The sequence below is a fragment of the Acomys russatus genome, chromosome 9 (genome assembly GCF_903995435.1).
Source record: "Acomys russatus chromosome 9, mAcoRus1.1, whole genome shotgun sequence".
In the NCBI taxonomy this organism is placed as follows: domain Eukaryota; kingdom Metazoa; phylum Chordata; class Mammalia; order Rodentia; family Muridae; genus Acomys; species Acomys russatus.
This window is the reverse complement of record NC_067145.1, coordinates 22239669-22259432: the sequence shown is the minus strand read 5'-3', so window position 1 is coordinate 22259432 and position 19764 is coordinate 22239669. Positions and strand designations below refer to the sequence as shown.

At 46.5% G+C, this 19764-nt stretch overlaps 1 protein-coding gene across 1 annotated transcript in view; it reads left to right on the top strand.

Moving 5' to 3' along the window:
- The window catches only part of Trio (trio Rho guanine nucleotide exchange factor), a 289251-nt gene that overhangs the window by 214479 nt on the left and 55008 nt on the right, over positions 1-19764 (top strand). The window lies entirely within an intron of this gene.

Genomic DNA, 19764 nt, shown 5'->3' with positions numbered 1-19764 from the left:
AACAGACGCAGTTCGCACTGTGTGCCCATTGACTGGAGCTGGCTTACTCAGTTATCGTAGTAAGAAGTCTCTGGAGACTTGCTGCCCTGTGAGAAAGCGCTGGTGTGTGGGTCATCTAATGGTGCACTGGGCAGTGTGACCCATTAGCCTCTTGTACAGTACAGAAAATGAAAAGTCTGTCCAGCTTAGGGGAACATAGCTGGCTTTATCTTTCTGAGAGATGTTCACCTTACTCTGCCATATTCAATTTATAGAGTATTCCAGAAGGTTGTTACACTTGGCTCTCCTCATATTCACCCTGGCAGTCTGACGCCATCCTCTAACTGCCATGGTTTAATTCCCTGGAGCTGAACGAAGCTGCATAGAGCACAGCTTCCAGCTAGCCCAGCTCATTCATTATAGGCAAGCTCAAGGTCCCCAGGGCATGTGAACTCACTGCCACCCAGTGAGAAACAGGATGAAGCCGAGGATCGTTTTTCATCTCTGGAGACTGCAGGTTTACAGCAGTGTGGGCCTTTCTGTGACCTAGATCTGGAGAACAGAGAGGAGTCCCCCAGTGCTGAGCTACACTCTTCCCAGCCCATGGCTAACCCAGTCTAACCCCAGCGCTGAGCTACACTCTTCCCAGCCCATGGCTAGCCCAGTCTTCCCCAGAGCTGAGCTACACTCTTCCCAGCCCATGGCTAGCCCAGTCTTCCCCCAGTGCTGAGCTACACTCTTCCCAGCCCATGGCTAGCCCAGTCTAATCCCAGCGCTGAGCTACACTCTTCCCAGCCCAGTGTTACCTGGTCGGTTTTAGTCCTTGAGTTCAGATTGGAAGTAAGGTTTCACAAGCCTCCTAAGGAGCCCTGGTGAACGTGAATGTGGAACATACAGCTCTTAACTGAAAGATTGTGCGAGTACGTGCCTCTCCTGCCATGTGCTCTTTGCGTCCTGGCGCTCACAGTGCAGCTTGTCTGCAGGAAAGAGCTCCTCCATACCCAACTCACTTGACTCTGCCCTGAAAACTTCCAGTGAATCTTGGATTTTGCTTGTTTTTAAGTGGCTGCTCTGTTTTTCTGAGTCCGTTCTGTGATGCCCATGGCCCTCTGTTCTAGTTCTCCACCCTTTCGCCCTTTCTGACAGTAGCTGCTGTGAGCGCAGTGGATGGCTAAGGGCTCAGTCTTCAGTTTTCTCCTTTCCCTGATTTAACTTTCTCACAAGAAAACTGAAGGTTGTCAGCTCCTTTTGTGTCAGGCCTTGGGCAGCCACAGAGCAATAGATCAGGGGAGGAAGTCCTGCCTTCAGGCTTTTCCATCAGGCCATCTGACAAAACATCCTGTTGAGGTCAAGTCACAGGCCAGAGGCCATTGTCAGAACATCCAGGCAACAGAATAGTAGAAACAAAGGATGAAACCCGGAAAGAATGCACGTTCTTCAGAGGCCTCTGTCACCCTGGGAGGCACGGTGTCTTGATTTGCTTCTGACCAGCCCATAGCCCATCCTCCTGCCTGCTGTGTGGAGACAAGAATGCACGCTACTGTAACTGGTGAAATACTAGTGTGTGGTGGGCTGTTGGTGCCTACTGTCCCTGTGTGTCTTCCCACCTGGTCATTTTACTGTACAACCCATGGGCTTGGAGGGTGCACCAGTGAGGGAGGGAACCAGGCACCAGTGCTTTCTCACAAAACTCAGTTTTTTCATCCTGGGTCTGGGTCAGACCCCTTTGGCAAGTCAGAGAAACAAGTGCATTTGCATGTTCTACCCCACAGGACTCCTGCGCACAAAGACACTGCCATTTTGCATCTATATCTCTTTCAGTAACCCCTATAGATAGTTTCTTAGAGGTCTGAGTCGTAGCACTCTACCCTTGCAGGCAGGAGGAAGAAAGACGGTGCTTCCTAGTTCAGTCTTGGCAGCTTTTTTCACAACGCCCTGTCCAAGCAGCTTCAGTTTCCTAAATCTGTGGCCACTAGGGTTGACTGTCTAGTTGCTCCTGAAGAATAATCTGCTTAAACGGTCCCCATGAGTGTCCCTTATCAGCTGAGGGGGTCTCAGTGCTCACTGTGGGTGGAGCTCGGGCTCTCTTGGTGGTCCTGAAGCTTGGCTAGCCCTGGGGCTGTGTTGGACAGGGAGAATTACATGTGATTCATGAAGGCCAGGTGTCCTGTCTCAAGACATAGTGACCATATGCTGAGTTCAGGAAGATAAAGATGCAGCTTACATCAAATCATCCGAAAAAGAAACGGAGTCACACTGTTTATACTTTAAGAAGTTTTGTAGTCTGAAACTAGACTCTAACGTGTACATCATTCCATGGAGAGAGCGTTTCCCTTGTGTGGGGAGATTGTTTTGGAAGATTGCATTTCTGTTGTCCTCAGCGGGCAGACAGATTGCCTGGGGTGTTGACACTTCTTCCTCACAGCATCTTAGTCGCCGACGCAGCAGACAGACAGTGCTTGCACTAAAATAGAATGTGGCAAAAAAAAAAAAAAAAAAAAAGAATGTGGCTTCAACAGATCCATGCTTGACCAGGCTTCTCTGTCTGTGGCCGGTGCCATCTGCTGTGACCTCAGAATCTGGGCCTGGCCTCTCTGCAGTGGGACCTGCTTTAGTTCCCAGCATGCACAAGGTACACCTCACACTGGGAACCACCAGTGGCCTTATTCACTTGGGAACAACAGGCTTTGACTGGCTGGAAGCAGGTGTCAGGTAATCTCTGCTAAACTGCAGTAAAGCCGAGTGATAATTTCCTTGCCGGTGTCTCGACTTGTAAAGCTTCTATTTACCTGGTCACAGAAGTAAACTGGAATATCAGAAACGTCTGTACCTCCTACGAGGCCATCTCAGAACGTCCTCTTTGCCTTGTGACAGCTCCATCTGGGCTGTTGTGTTCTTGTGCTAATTTATGCATCTTCTGTGGTACTCAGGGTTGGATCTAGACCTGCTGAGTGCTAGGCAGGGGCCCTACCACTAGCTGTACCCCCCAGTACACTAGCTGTACCTCCTAGTCCACTGTTTTGTTCTTTATTTTGGGACAGGGCCTTTCCCCCTCTCCCTCCCTCCCTTCCTCCCTCTCATTTCTCTCTCTCTCTCTCTCTCTCCCCCCCCCCCTCCCCAGCCATCTCTCAAGTTACCCAGGCAGTCCATCCTCCTGCCTCAGCCTACTGAGAACCAGGGGTTACAGGCCTGACTGCAACTCCCAGAAGCACTTCGGTGTTTTCATAACCAAGATCATTGTGCATTCCACTGCTGTGGGAGGGCCACGCTGGCTGCAGTACTCCAAGTCGGCAGCATTGGCAAAATTGATGATGTTGAGGAAAACATGGTATTTATTGCCTATGTCCCTCAGCTAGGCAAGTTACTGTCTCTGACTTTCTTCTGGCTGGATGTCTGCAGATATTGTTTAGTATTAGCTTTATTGATGTATCCTGATAGAATGTAAATTTGTCTTGGAATACTCTTGGGAAGTCTTTTTGTGTCGCTCCCCAGTTTACTACATCTGGAACACCACGTGGACAGCCTATTCCCTCTTGGCCCCCTTTCCCCACAGCCCACTGCCACACAACACGATGTGTTAGAACAAGCTGACTTGGGAAGGTGTGTGCCAGCCCCTGCCCTACTATGCAGCAAAGCAGGGCTTTGAGAGACCTGCGTGCTGGGTGTGAGCGTGTGGTTCTGCCTTTGGTGGGGAGTGCGCACAGCTGCCTCCACCCACTGAACTCCTGAATTCTGACACCTCCCTGTCTGCTGATTTCGTATCTGTAGGGTGAGTCTTAACCATTCTTACCAGCTCCTGCCATCTAAGTTTCTGGCCCTTAGAAAGTGGAATTTTTTTGTTTGTTTTGTTTTGTTTTGAATAAAGCCAATTCAAAGCTTACATAATCTCCTTATGCCAATCCATAATGAGATGACAGGTGGGCTTTTTGCTAATGCTTTGATGTGTCTAGAAAAGAAAAGAAAAGAAAAAAAATCCCCACACCTACTTAGATCAATCAGCTACATCCCTTAAGGTGTTTATAATTATAGCCTTATTTTTTCCCCCCTTTGGATGAGAAAAACAAGGAACACAAACAAGAGAAACAAAATGTCCTGTCTGGTGACTGAGGCTCGAAACTGGTGGCTGTACCTACCCATTACCACAGCGAATTTGGTACCAGAGGGACAGTCTGTAGCTTTTTGTTTAACCACAAAACCTGTGGAGGCTTGAGCGGGTCCACATTGGCCCCCCCCCCAAAAAAAAAAGTCCAGGATCCTCACCTGAAGGCAGCCATTTCTTCAATCCAGATGAAATGTAAGGAAGTCTTCTTGTATTTGAAGTTGACTGAAATGTAGTTTATCCTTTGGGCTCAATCTGGACCACACTCTCTCCTCTCTCCCAGCCTCAGCTGAGGTTTTCTTGTCCACTCTCTCGTCACCCAGTGACGTGTTTGTTGTTTGCCCTGCCAGCCTTTTCAAGCCTAAACCCAGGTTGCCTCTCATTCGCTAACTAGTGTCATGGCCACACACCTGCAGCGGTCTTCACCATGTCCTCTATGATTTGTAGTAAATGACACTTAGTTGCTTTTGAGTTTACAGTTCTGTACTTATGTGTCTTCACAGTCCTGTGCTTTTGCCAGCATCTATCCATAACTCCCCTTCATCTTACAAACCTGAGTCCCTGTGCCCCTGAAGAGCCCCCAGCCATTTGCCCTTCTTTCCAGGTTCTGGCACCTACTTGTTATTTTCTGTTGGGGGGAGGGCTTACTTTATTTAGTATACTGCCTTTGGGTTTGTTTCTGACTATCCTTACTTACGGCTGATCTCTGCACGTAGTCATCATTTATTTGATGGATGCTTGCTGGCCACACGGCCATGTAGATACTTCCTCCAGGCCGTGATGTGGGGACTGTGGGATTACTGGCCGTCACCTGCTGAATACTGTCTTCCATCTCATCCCCATTGTGTTGGTCCTAACAGATGGGACTCTGGGGCAAGGCTCTCGTGAACGGAGCCAGTGTCCTTATGAAGGAGTCATTTGCCCTTACAGCAGATGAGAACACAGGTGCCGTCTCTGAGGAGCAGAGCCTTCCCAAACCCTGAGTCTGCTAGCACTTTGATCATGGACTTGTGCTGTCTTTAAATATTCCATTTTAAGATGCTTTGTTGTAGCTACAGGAATAAACAGAGAGATGCCTCAGTCCCATCTTAACCCTTTGGCGAATGTTCTATCTGTCTTGTTGGTATTGTGCCAATATATTTCAAATGCATTCTCTTTTCTCCATTTCTGCCGTTACCTCTTTGCACCTGAGATTGCAGCCTACCTGCTGTTTGCCCCCCCCCCCCCCCCCCCCCCGCCCTGCCGTGGATACAAGTCCCGTTGCACAGCTCTTGTTGAAATTTCAGTAACTTTCTGTTGCTTATAGAATAAAATCCCATTTTTCCACCCCTAACATGTTCTACAAACCTTTATATTCCCAACATAAATGTGCATACACACACACACACACACACACGGACACACACGGACATACAGTCCTCCCAGTAAAGCCTTCCCCTGCCCATCCCCAAACATAACTGTTGGTTTTATCTCACCAATCAAAACATCGTTTGAAAAGCCTAAGGAAGAAAGCCATTTGTCCAGTGACTGCATGGAAGGGAGGCTCAACTAAATAAATCCTGATCTAGCTCACAAGAGTTTCACCACAACAGGGCAACCTGGAAAGACCCACTTGTTCCCAAAGCTCTGGTGATGCCTGAAGACACCTAACAGTTTGTTAGAGGAACTCACTGGAAGATCTCGTTTACCAAATGATGAAGGCTGTGTGTGTGAAGCTAAGCTCATAAAATAACCAGTGAGGTGATAAGGAAGAGCAGAGAGACAGTGTGCATCCAGGAAGATGGACATATTGCGTGGGACGCAGAGGCTAGTGTTGGGAGTTCCCCAGTACGGTGGAGTACAGACTCAACAGGGTGGTAATGAGAAAAGCAAGTATACTTCATTTGTAATTCCACTGTTAAGTTCTGTTTACCGTTATACACTTTATAGATGTGTTTAGTAGGGCCATCACTGGAAATTCAAAGAGGTAAATGCTGTAATGCCAAGGGCTACTCCTAAATAGCTTGTCATTCATTTCTTTTTTTTTTTTTTTTAATAATTTTTATTTAATTTTAATTTATGTGCGTCGGTTTCAGATCTTGGAGTTACAGACAGTTGTGAGCTGCCATGTGGGTGCTGGGAATTGAACCCGGGTCCTTTGGAAGAGCAGACAGTGCTCTTAACCACTGAGCCATCTCTCCATTTCTTCTGATGGATGGCCGAACGGCCGAGGATGTATGCCGGGGCTCCTCAGCTGATTCTGATCCTGGCCACATAGAAACCACTATGTCAATATGAAATAAGGGAGTGTTTGCAGTGAGGTACAAATTATAGTGTGTCTGAGAGCTTATCCCCCACTCCATGGCTACTCTCCTCAGCTCACTCCTGTCCGCGGCCTCCTCAATGTCTGGACAGGTGAGGTCATGGCTGTGCCTGATGGCTTGTGTTCTCCACCCTTTGGATTTAGGATGAGGCCAGGTTTCCCTTCACTATTGTTTGCCACCCCTCACCCCCTGCCCTGTTGTGCAGATAAGACCAAGGGACAAGATGTTCCCTTCTACAGCTAGGGGGTGGGGACTTCACCAGGTATGTTTACACTCAGGAAGCCACACCCAGGCCATGTGCACTCCCACCTGACCCCAAGAGTGTGCCCAAGTGTTTCTCCCTTGGTGAACAAGCAGTAGCAAAAACTGCCATGCCTCACCGAAGCCACATTCTTAGTCCTCCAGACAACCTCAGCAGTACAGCCGTCAGAGGAGGACCTGCCCCACCCACCAAGCTCTGGCCTCACCCTCTGCTTCTCCTTGGATAGTAGGTTCAAGATTCGAGCACCAAGGACTGGAAGCAGCCAGCCCAGTCTGCACCATGGACACCCAGTGCAGAGCCAGTTTTGAAGCGTGCCCAAACTTCTTCATCCTGGGAGCAGGCCCTCAAACAAGGATGGTGCCTGTAGCCATCCACACCTCAAGCCTGACCCTCAGGCTTTGCCCCACAGGCATCCCTTACCACCATTTGCTTCCGTTCACTTACATAGCAGGTAACACATGAGCTTCCAAATCTTAGATAATGACTCCTGACTTTTAAATGACCTAAAACAGTTCCAAAAAGCATAGGGTATCAAAATCTTTAGTGACATTAACAAGTGATTCCAATGTGTTTATGCATTTGCATCAAATCACATGGTCACTGCTACCAGAGAACACCCCAGGTTCACTAACTCATTTCAAACCCATACCTGCCCACATGTTCTTAAAAAAAAAAAAGTTCTTAAAAAAAAAAAAAAAAAAAAAAAAAATATATATATATATATATATATATATATATATATATATAATGGAAGATCTGTGTACAGCTTTTAATTCACTTGGAAAGAGCTGTTTTATTCTGTTTGAACAGCTGCTAATGTAAATCCCTGTGGGAAGAAAAACTGGAGAACATGGAGTCACAGCAAGAATTAAAAACATTGTCCCCTTCCTGAGCACTGCATATCCGAGACTGACTAATCAGTCCCAGACCCGTGATTAAGAAGTGCTTTCTGCGGAGCATATAATTACGGAGCCACACAAGTGGCTATTATTCTACAGAGTGCCTCATCCTGGGAGCCATTTCCCGTTCCGTCTTTACATTAAAGAACTTCTCAAAACAGGAAAAAATCATGAGCAGGCATCGACAGTGACCATATTAGGTCATCACAAAATTATAGATATTGCCAAGGCGTAAACAGTGAGGGAGAAACCATCTTCCCATTCCTGCTGTAAATGCCCATGACGTGCTAGGCACAGCGATGCAGGCCCGTAATCCCAACACTTGGGAGGTAGAGATAGGATCACAAGTTCAAGGCCAGCCTGGCCTACCTAACAATGCCATCTTAAAAACAAACAAACAAATAAACAAAACCAGCAAGATATGGTTCTGAATTAGGAAAAAACAAGTAGAAGCTGTTGAGCAAGCACGGCAGGAAGTGTGGTGCAGACTAACAGGGCCGGGACAGGCAGTGGGCTTCAGGACGTGCTCCCAGCTCTCAGCCTCTGGGAGATAGACTTTTAAAACACCCCATAGCTGACGTTACATATACCAGAGTTCTGTTAATCAGAGTAAGTCAAAATGAGGGCTTCCTCCTCAGGTGTGTACATCCAGCAGGTGAGACCTGTCAAGATCAGAGGGTGTGTTTGATGGGAGCTCTCCACATCCAAAATGCTTTAAGTTTCATCAGGTGACTGGACTGCATGGAGCGAGCCCATCCCTGTTTCCTTGGGCTTGCCCTGGATTCCTGGTGCAGCTCTGCTAGCCACGACCCTGGGGGTCCTTGTAAACGACACTCATGCTTCAGGCGGTGGCCCTGGCAGACTAGACCTGTGTCCCTGTCTTCAGGGAGGTTTGAGGTGGTCCCAGAAGTACCTTCTTTATACACAGAATTCTGATAGCATTGGCTGTAGATGCACACACTAAGTTGAACTACACGGAGAAGGGGGAACTGCAGCTGGCACGGTCTTAATTCTTTTTGAACTGTAAGAAAACAAACGTACATCTGAGAGCAAGACCATAATATTTGCTCCTAGTATATTCAGAGTTCTACATTCATGGAAAAGCACAGGAAGAGAGAAGAGCAGCCAAGCACAGGGCTATTTCCAGCCCTCACAGTGCAGGCAGCAGGAGCCTGTTTGGAAGGCCCTTCATAATCAACATCGCCTGTCCTTGTCCCATGCTTCCTTTGAAAGTTTGGGAAATCATGACCTTGAGTGGTCAGCAAAGTAAAAGACAATGCTTCCTGGAGTGGCCCAGACTCTGTAGCTCAGTCCACAGTGAAAAGACCTCTGCAGACACAGCTCTCAAGGAGTCCACATGGACCTCAAGGGGAGCAGAGGGCAGACGTCTGTGCTTTAAAGCCAGCCTCCCATGCCGTCCATGCCTTCTGTCCCTTCCATCCCTCCCATCTCTTCCATATCTTTCATGCCTTCCATACCTCCCATACCTCTTATGTTCCCTCCAAAGTCCATCAGTAGAAGTGGAAGGTGCACATCAAAGAGTGCTTTACAATGCATTTTCAGATCTCATTGTGACATGTTAGGCATAAGAAACTGAATCCTGGGGGCTGGAGAGATGGCTCAGCGGTTAAGAGCACTTACTGCTCTTCCAGAGGACCAGAGTTCAATTCCCAGGATCCACATGGCAGCTCACAACTGTCTGTGACTCCAGGATTCAACATCCTCATACAGACGTACATGAAGGCAAAACACCAATGCACATAAAAGTAAAAATAAATAATTAAAAAAAAAGAAACTGAATCCTGCAGAAAGTTGAGAGACTCCGAAGAAGACAGGCCGCAGGAGAGCTGTCTTGAGTGTGACACAGTGATTTGATGCATAAGCCTCATAAGTTATGAATGCTCTTAATGTAGGAAGATTCATAACTGTTCACTTTGGAGGATGAAATCCAGGAAACTCATTTTCCTCATGCATGGAGAGCAGTCAGGATATGTCCGTTCCATAAGCTGCTGCCCTTTACTCTGTGAGGGAGACTCCTAATGTACCTCTCCTATCAAACCTACAATGAAGATGTAAACATTTTAAGGAGATTATATAAATAGTTCCATACATATGCCTTCCCTCCAGGAAAATCAAGAGTCTACCTGATAGACAAAGACAGGGACAGACTCATGATTTGAGCCAAAGGAGTGACTTTAAAAAGTGATTTTCCCACTCACACCAGGTGGGTAAAATGGAACTAGAGATTTTGAGGGCCTTAGTACACATCAAGTTCTATGGATCTTGGCGATAAAAATTGTATTTAATCAAACATCACTGCATGACAATTTTTATTGAGATTCTTACCTGCTTGAATAACTTTACAACCCATTCGCAAGTTTTTCTCCAAAATTTAATTTCTTTCCCTTTAGCCCATCAATTCTATTTCTGTCCTTCTAGAAGTACATGTTCCCATGAATCCAGTGGTCCACATGCTTAATCACCGATGTTCAAAGGGTCTCTGTAAGCTGCAGATGTGAGCTGAGCTCATATGCACTTAGAGCATTACACAGCCATGAAAAAGACAGGAGCAAGTCTCTGTATTATACAGACATGGAGTCAAGCTAAAGAGAAGTTGGGGGGGGGGGGTAAGGTAGATATAAATTCATTTATATTTTCTGACAAAACACCAGGAGTGTAATGAAAAAGGCTTATCCACGAGGCAGATGGTACTGTAGAAACAGACTTGAGTATACACTTGGTTGTGTTTTGTTTCTGAAGTGTTTAATGTCCAAAAAAAAAAAAAAAAAAAAAAGCAGGGTTTAGGTCTTTTATTCTTGCTAGAAAAGGTATGAAAAGTTGGTCTGTTGCTATGTAGACACGTGAGCATCCACCAGATTTGCTCAGGGATATGTGACTGAAGAGCACTCCAGCCTTAGCAGACATGTCTGTTACAGAGCACAGGCTTGTCAGGAGAGGAGACCATGTTTCCCCTGAGCTACTGTCACAAGGGCCCAAGCCTGGGGCTCTGACAGAAGTCTGTTCCCTAGAAAGCCAGCTCTGAAGGCCAGAGTCTAAGATTGCCCCTGCCGTCCTTAGCTTGCAGGCAGCTACCCTCCACTGCCTTGTGCACACCTCTGCCATGTTTGTGTCTCAATGTTCTTGTCAGAATGCTGTCAAACTACATGTAGGCCATCCTACCTACAAGCCTTGCTGTGATCATCTTGGAGACTATGTCTCATTCTGAGATACGGTGTTTATAACTTTAGCATAGGAATTTGGGGAGAGACACATTTCAACCCATAAAAAGCAGGCTGTTGGAGTCTTAGAAAAATAACAGTTAAGTCAGATAGAGGGGACAAATAGAGCATTTGAAGCTTTCTTTTTATTTTACTCTCAAGAATAACCTCTCTGTGGCTGGTGTGTGTGTGTGTGTGTGTGTGTGTGTGCGCGCGCGCGTGCACGCGCGTGTGCATGTGGGAGGAAATGAGATGCATTTGTGCACGTAGGGGGTGTGCATCTGTGTGTGTGGTGTATGTATGTGTGTGGGAGTTGTGTGTGCGTTTTGCTGGGGGGGATGGGGAGATGAAATGGAAGAAGAGCAGAGAAGTTAACTAACATAAACAAGCTTAGCCATAGATATAAATGGGTTTTTAGGAGCAGGTCTTTGATGGCCCACCACGATGACGCTTTAATCCAGGAAGCTGATACCAAATGCTGGTGTGTGAGGTCCCGCTATACCGAAGACTCACCCCACTCCCTCGGGCTTTGCTCCTGATAGGTGGGGCCTTCCACAACCTCCCCAAAAGGATCAGTTATTTGAATTATGAAATGACCATTGTAAAAGGCTGACACTACCAAAAGAAGCTCCTTGTGGGGAATGTTTCTGTTCGTTTTCCACCTCTTCTTTCCGGTCCTACCCTAGTGAGTCACAGAATCTACTCACTGGCCACTCATGAGTGTGTGACTAGAAGGTTGCAACATGAGTGGAAACCGTGCTTTTCCTTGTGCATTTGCGGCCTTCTTAGGGGAGATGAATGGCTGCCCTGTTCTGAAACCACACTCCGAGGCCTCCTGTCTGTCCTCTTTGAAAGAGCTAGGGGATTCGACTTCGGGTCCCGTTCCTGTACTGTGCGATGCACACTACCTCGCACTCTGAGCCGCCACAGAACTGTGGTAGCAGAAGCTCCACGTGGTTGTTCAGGACCAGCTACATTGCTCTGATTTGGGGGGGTGGGGGTGGAAGCGGGGTCACTGGTTTTTGTTTTTGTGGGTTTTTTTCCCCCAGAGGCTATCTGTCATCTTGCAGTTCTGCAAAGAACATAGCATGGTGAGGCGTCAGAGAATGTCACACAATGACTTAACCTAAGAGGAGAGTCTGAATGTTTTGTTGAAGAAAGGAAAACTCACATTTTTTCTGAAAAGATAGTAAATAAAGCAATGAAAAGGAGCCTATCCGGGTTTTTTTGGCTCTTGGCTACAGCGTTTGAATGCCCCATAAAGGTGCTTTTGTAGGCCGACGACTGCACAGAAAGCAGTGGGAACTCACATGTGAATGGGGCTCTAAGAAGTAAGGGTCCTGTTATTCTGCCCCCCTCCCCCCGCCCAGGGCAGGAGGTATTATCTTGGACTAAGGAAATGGGAGCAGGCTTCTCAGGACAGGAGTATCTTTGTCCATGGAACCTGAGAGACAGCATCGGGAGCTACAGCTGTGCCTGAGGCCAGCACTGTGGGCATATTGTGTAGAGCGGAAACACTGGGAGAGAACGGGGGCTACAGAGATGGCACAAGAAAATGAAGTGTGTCGCTCCGGAGGCCCAGCACCCTCCATTCCAAGACCTTGTGCTCCTGATAAGTAGGGTTTGAGGACCCCTGAAAAGAGACAGACTATGACCTTGCCTGCCTTTTTTGATAGCCTTCCCATGTTTTTGTTTCTTTAGCTGTTTGCAATAACGTGATATACGTGTTTTGAACCTTTTAATTTAAATAATTTGGGGCTTTTGCAAAAGCTGCAGAAATAAAATTCTGTCTTTTGGGTGCCCATCCCCGCAGTAGCACTCATAACAGTGTGCAACACAAAACATAGCACACACCCTAATTCAAAAGTGGCGGCTGGGGCTTACTGGCTCTTCATGTTGTAGGATGCCCCACTTCGAGTCTCCTTGATGTTCTTTCAGAGTCAATGTATCTGGGCCATTTGGACAGGAGCAGAACTGAAGCAGGGACCACAGAGAGGCCTGCTGAGCCTTGCTGTGAGCTGGCCTTGGTACTGCTTAAATTAATGCCTGTGGCACCTCCCCACCCTAGGCACTGGTTTTTCTGATGGTAACTAATCAATGCCCCATGGCGATGTATTTTTATGAACTATGCAAATACTCTTTTCTCAGTTTGTTTTTCTGCTGGTTTTGGCATCCATCAGTAATTCTGCCTCCAGCTGTTATATATGCTTGTACTGCTAGCCTAGAACCATGGTCTGTTTTTCTCATTCCTTCTAAATTTATCAAGTGACATTTTTCTGTAAGGAAACACTATTCCTTATCACATTCATTTGGTTATTTATCTATTATTCGGTTTTGGGTTTTTTTTTTTTTTTTTTCCCCCACTTGGTCTGGACTTTCCCATTTCCCAAGAGAATTCCAGTATTGGTCATTAGGAACCCCCCTCCTGGGAGCTCTTTCCAAGTTCCTGTCTTGTCATGGGCGTGTCCTCACCTGCTGGTATGGCAAGAAGTATGTGTTTGTGAGGCCACCATGTTGAAATCACCCATTTTCACAAGGAGCTGTCCTGGTCCCTCCTACTTCAGAAGGCTTAGCCACCGAGATCTTCAGGGTGGAGGGAGCCATTGCCTCCCCAGCAGAGGGGAGGGGAAGGCTGCCTTTCTCCCTTGATTGTTTCCTTCCTTCCTTCTCATTTCTCTATCTGTTCGTACCATGTAAAGCCACCAACCGTAGCTGCCTGGTAAAGCTGCCTCGCCTTCCCCTTTCCCATTATGTAACTTCTCTCTTTAACAGTAAAATGTGTGGGTGCCATTATCCACATTCATTCAGCCACAGTTAAACTTGTGTTGTCTCCTGGTGGAATATTGTCATGGCTAGAACACTACCCATGCATGTCACCAGTCAGTTTAGATTGCTAAGCCATCTTCCTGCAAGAAGCAGGCTTCCTCCTGATCTTCTTGCTAAGCCGTCTTCCTGCAAGAAGCAGACCGCCTTCTGATCTTCTTGCTTGCTCTAGGTTGGCAGCGTGCAGTCAGGATGTGGTTGCATAGTCTGTCCTTCACTTTCTGCTTCCGTGTGTCACTGCCTATGCTCCACTCGGGTCTCATAGATGCGCACACCTCACCTCCCTGCTAGCTTGCTAGCACTACCTGATAAAGTACCATATGCCACTGATTTAAGTTACAGATATATATTTTATTGCAGAAAATGTATTTCTGGAGGCTCAGACTTAGGGAGGCAGGTATTAACAGGGTTGTTTCTTCTTAGGCCTATCACTGGCTGTCACCCATGGTTACTGTGACACAGGGCCTGCCTCTGTCTCTCTGTCTATAAAGATGCCAGCCATTGGCTTAGAGTTCAGCTGGATGACTTGTGTTCTTGTTTGTTTGTTTGTTTGTTTGTTAAGCTAGGGTCTTACCTTATAGCAGCCCAGGCTATCCTGAAACTCACTATATAGTCCAAGCTAGCCTTGAACTCTTGGCAGTCTTTCTGTCTGAAAACGAGTTCTAGGGGTTAAGACTCGCTCTGTGAGTTTGGAGAGACACAGGCTAGCCTATAACTTTTCCAGTCCTTGTAGATTATACTTAGTTATTTGGGGTTATATGTGAAACATTACCATGATTCCAAGAGTTAAAACTCAGTTTTCTTAAATATGCTACTCAAATTATGACATTTATGACCCAATAACCAGGAAATGTATGAATATCATGTCCCAGGAAACCCATTACAAGTTAAAAATATTGAAAATTGAAAGTGCACTTAATATACCTAGCCCACTGAACATCTCGTTTACCACAGCTTGCCTTAAACACACCCGAGTGCTTCATTTAGCCTGCAGTTAGCCTAACCATGTAACATAGTAGCTGTTTTATGTCTTATGTAATTTACTAAATGCTGAACTGCAAGGGAAAGCATTACCAGTGTTTTTACACACCATAGTAAATTTAGTTCCCAAATCCTGACGTATATAATATTCTAAATCAGAGACCTTTTATATTTATATTCATATCTGCATCTTTCCAGCATCTCCTTGCACTAGGTCCTTATGAGCAAACATGACTTTGTAGCACTACCTTAAACAGTGATCTTCTATTTTCTTTGTGACATATTAAATCGTATACCTAGCCATAAAATTAAAATGTCAAAAGCATGAAGCATACCCCCAAAACATTTTTTACTTTAAAACATCCTTTGTGATTTCTGCATAACATCCCTGTTTCTCTGCCAAGTGCCTGAGATGTTTGTCTAACCCGACTTGCTAAGTCTGTTTTCTTTCTTTTCAGACCCCACCTCTGTTTGTTCTAAAGTGATCTCCCCACCCCAACCCTTGGCTAGTCCCTGGTCATCCACCCCGTTGCCCTTACTCCATGGCTGGATAATGTCCCACTGCAGACAGGCTCCTGAGTCCACACCACGGAAATGGATCCAACACTGTAGCTCCTTATGCCTAGTCTCAACTGCTCACCGCACATGGCCACCTCTGACGCTGGTGGTCTCTCAAGTCACCCATATCTGTAGACACCTTCTCCCCCAACTTCTCCTCCTCCGTTTCTCCCTCTCCCCCTCCCCTCCTCTCTCCCTCTCTCCCCACTAGCAAGCCCTGGGTTCTCACAACGGAGTCATGATCCTCCCTCCATGACCCCAAAGTAGGATGAAGTAAGTCCTGGAGTTCATCTTGTTCTAGGGTTTCAGCTCTGATTAGAGCTCGGACCTCCCTTGGGTCTTGGTGCCTTCTGTTTGGGGACTCCACATTCCTGCTGGTCCCACTTTTCCATGGAGGAGTCAGGGTCAGTGGACCCTCTGCCCACTTAACTGTATAAATGGCCCAGATACAAATAGAACACTCTAAACCACCACCACCCCCCCCCCATGCTTCCACGGGTACCTGGAAGGTAGGATGAGAGTGCTCCCTGCTCCTGGTGCCACTTTCTCCTGCTGTATTGCAGCACATGTGAGCTTGAGATTTGGGAGATAGGTCGCTGGGGGAATTTCCCATGGCTCTGCAGCCAAGATTACTGCACTAACTTTTAGCTTCAGCCCCTTCTCCTTCATAGAGAGCTTACATTGCACATGAGGTAATTCGCTGCCCTGACAGCTCTTTTCTCTAGTTTTAATTAATAGCCTGTCGTTGGCAGTTGGTATTTTTAGGCAGGGAGAAAGTGAGCCATGTAATAAAGGTGGTAAATGAAACATGAGAATGTCAATTAGTTTGATTTCCGTAGATTGTAATTTTTAGTGCTTATTTTGCCAACAAATGAAGTTATTTATTTGGTAATAAAGTTTCCTTTCCTTGTATAAAAAGTGCTCTGTGTGGCTTACACCGCTCCCTTGGTTCTGGTGTAAGCATGCCATCTGGAACCATCACACACAGGACCATTCCAGGGAAAGCAAACCTTGAGTCTTGCTTTTGCTCTTTAAGAATATGAGGCTCATTTTGAGTCTATAAATGCCAAATCGTAGCCATAAAATTGAAATGAGAAACATACAAAAGGCCCCAATTTTGTAGCAGCTTGTGTTCAGACCTTGGCCTCTGAAACCATCTTCTTTGCACACTATGGATATGTCGTGTAATTCTTTTTTTCTTTTTTTTTTAAACAACCGTCTGTGTTGTTTCCATGTTTTCTTCCTTTGAGAATTTTTAAAGTTTATTTTGCAACAAATGTAAGAAAGTCAGGAAACCAAAACAACACTAACAAAAGGTCACACATACCACATGTGAATGCAGAAATTATACCAGGGGGTTCCAAAGCAAGACGAGCCTGCAATTCTGTCAGGCACACACTTGCCATCAGCAGCAAGAGTCTAACGTGATTCAAAGGGTATGTTCCCCTTTGAAACCACTGTGTGAGAGAGACAAGGGGCTGGAGACTTAATGGGGTTAATACCCAGACCCCTAAGAGGACAGGACTGAGAGCCTAATGTGTGCTTCAGTAAACGTGCCTTTACACATCACATATCAGGATATTTATTTTCTCTTGCCTGGCTGCTTCCTGGAAGGAGGAATGAAGCTGTTTTTAATAAGTAGAGTGTAGCATTGCAGCCCAGTGATGTAACCAGTTGGCTCTCAGACCGCATTACATCTCGTTTTATCAAGTCTCATCAGGAGGCCCTGTTTGTTATAGGTCCCTGAGAGGACCTCCCTCCAGATGCAACAAAGCCCAAGTCAGTGAAGCTGTCCAGAAATCCCAGGGCTGGGAGGACATCTGTCACTTCACATCTCACGAAGTAAGGAAATTCAGTGCTGGAGAGTGCAGGAGAAGAGAGACATCTGGTTCCCAGGGTGCCTCAAGAATTTCCTTGAGCTCCAATTAGAGTCAGTGCGGTAGAATGTAGACTGTGCCTGGCTATTCCCACATGTGAGCCCCAACTGCTAGGCAGTGCTCAGAAGCCAGCAAAGAGAGGAGAGCTCCACGCAGCCCAGGCCATAGGCTGCTGCTGCTGCTGCCAGGACTACACAGCCTCTGTCTTTGCTGCTGAATGAGTCTCTGGCTGTCGCCTGAGGAGTGGTAGGGTCGGAGGCTCTGGACTGTTAGATCCTTGCTCACCATGCCAAACGGAATTAAGCCAGTTGACACGCTGGACTCGCTTTCTTCTGTCGGCTCAGCCTACTGCAACGGCAGGCAGCCAGGCACCTGCAAGTACTGGATCCTGGACCTAGGTACACAGCTTTCTGCATGCTCGTCCTGCGCTTCCTTCTCTGCCTGCTTTCCAGGCGGCTGCTTAAGTGGTTGATGTGTGTTTTGAAGCGGAAATGTTTCATGTCTGATACGGAATCGTGTTTCTTGTCAGAGGGCTGGGCTGGGTGGGAAAGGCTTGTGGGAGAGGCTGGAAGTGTGGCCAGCGACCCAGGACATCAAATGCCCTGAGGCAGGTCTAAGGTCTGCGATGCTGCTGTTGGTCCTGCTCCCTCTGAATCTGCATGGTAACAGGCTATTGTAATCTGCGCTGCAGTGTGCCTCCGAGTGACTTTCAGCTGGGTTTGTATCTGTTTCAGCTCCTGTGTATTAATGGCGTTTTTCAGAATAACTGACAAAAAGGTAACAGTGTCATGGTACTGATGTTTAGATTCTGTGATGCTCTTAAGATCTGCATGTAAGGTAACATTAGGTGGGGTGATGGATTCTCCAGCCTTCACAGTCTGTATTAAGAGAGCATGTGTGCTAGGGTCTGGCTTTGTTCATAAGATAAAGAAGTAAAGGAAATATGATCCCTACAAAAGTTCCAGTTTGAGGAAAATGATTCAAGAAGTCCAGGTGAGGGAGAAACTGGACCCATAACATCCCCCCTTCTACATGCCAGGGTCAGCTGGCTTTCTGTTCATCACCTCTGGCATCTGGCAACACCGTGCATCCAACCAAATGAGTTCTCAGAAGCTATTCCTACCTACCAGGGGTGGTTGCTGCTAAGAATTCCAATCCTGGCCTGGTTCTTTTCAATATCTGCCAGCATACTTGCTTGTGGCAGCTGTACACGTTCACGTAGGCAAGCAAGGTGTAGAGCAGGGCGAAGCTGCTGAAGCTGTCTGGGCCCTGTTCATCCACTGGAACCTTGGCTGAAGAAAGATCAGTTGGGGTGGAGGGTCCCCCAGGGAAAGAGGCATGCATTGGTAAAGGGGACACTGAGTGGGGGGAGGTGGCACTACTCACCTCTGGGTGACCGTGGGAGGTCTGGGGAAAACAGCAGAGTTGTCTTTGATTTATGGACCCTTAAGGAGGTAAATGTTGACCCTGTGTGTGTTCGGTTTGCTGCCGTAAACATGGTTTCTGTAACCATCTTCATGGTTTTCATTCACAAAGCCATCATCAATATTTTAAGTCACTGGCAGGTAGTGGTGACTGTTTTTATCATACTTGTGTTAATTCCATTGTCCCGGAGTGGTCTTCCCTGAGAGATGATGCCCTAAGTATCTGAAGGTTTGTGACCTGGGTCTGCCCATTAGGGATACTGGGCAGTAGGCATTCTTGTGGTGGGAAGATGAAAACAGATGAGACATGAGCTCACTTGATTAAAAATAACTGATGCAGAAGAAAACAATTGGTAATGTCAAAGTCTGATGCAGAGTCTGGACCACTAGGGAGCTCTGGCTCATGTGCAAATTACCTCATCTCCATAAACTTTGTCATCTTTAACTGAAGCAGGAGCAGGGCACCCCTCCTGGGCGACCTTGAGTGCTCAAGCATCTCAGCAAGCATGGGACCGGAAGAGCAGAGGGTCTTGGGACAAAGCCTTTGAGTCCTAGAAGTATTTAGACCTTTAATAATTCTTACTACAGGATATTATTAGACTTTTTTTTCATAATGAAGGATGATTCTGCTTTTATATTTCCTATATATATTTTTGTTCTGATAATTAGAAAATTATTTAAAAATTTTAAGAGATATTCTTAAAGTTGGTACCACAGATTTTTTTTTTAAGTTGACCCAGGTTTAAAAACAAGTACAAAAAGAAAAGAAAATATTATTTCACATTAGAGGGTGGATAAAGGGAAACAAAAGTCCAGTTTGTCTCTCTCAAGTCACTGTGTGGCTGAACACAACAACAGAGTGATGCTTTAATAGTCCCTGGTTCTCCTTTCTCTCTTGATTATAGGAAGGCATGATCAGAAGAAAAGACTCAGACTCCTGGCCAGACAGTAAATTCCAAGGCAGATTTATGCCTGTCAGGATATCCAAAGTGGTTGCAACCATTTTGTACACCTGTGAATGGCCTGGGTGCTGAGCTCTAGGGAAAGGCCTGGACCTGCTTCCTGTACAGTGAGTGGGGTGGGATCCTGCTGCGAGAGGCCGGTTCTGCTGGGCACTGCTACACAGGAGCCTGTTTCCCTTGCTGATGTTCCAGTGTGGCCCCTTACACAGCCGTACCAGGAGGATTTAAACTGTTGTTAGGGAAGAGATGGTAAAGTACGGCTGAGCCTGAGTCTTGAGTTCCATGCCAGCCTGGCCCAGACAGCTTTTATACATTAATTTTCTTTTCTTTGAGAGTTTCATACAGTATATTTTGGTCCTATTCCTCTCCTTCCTCTTCC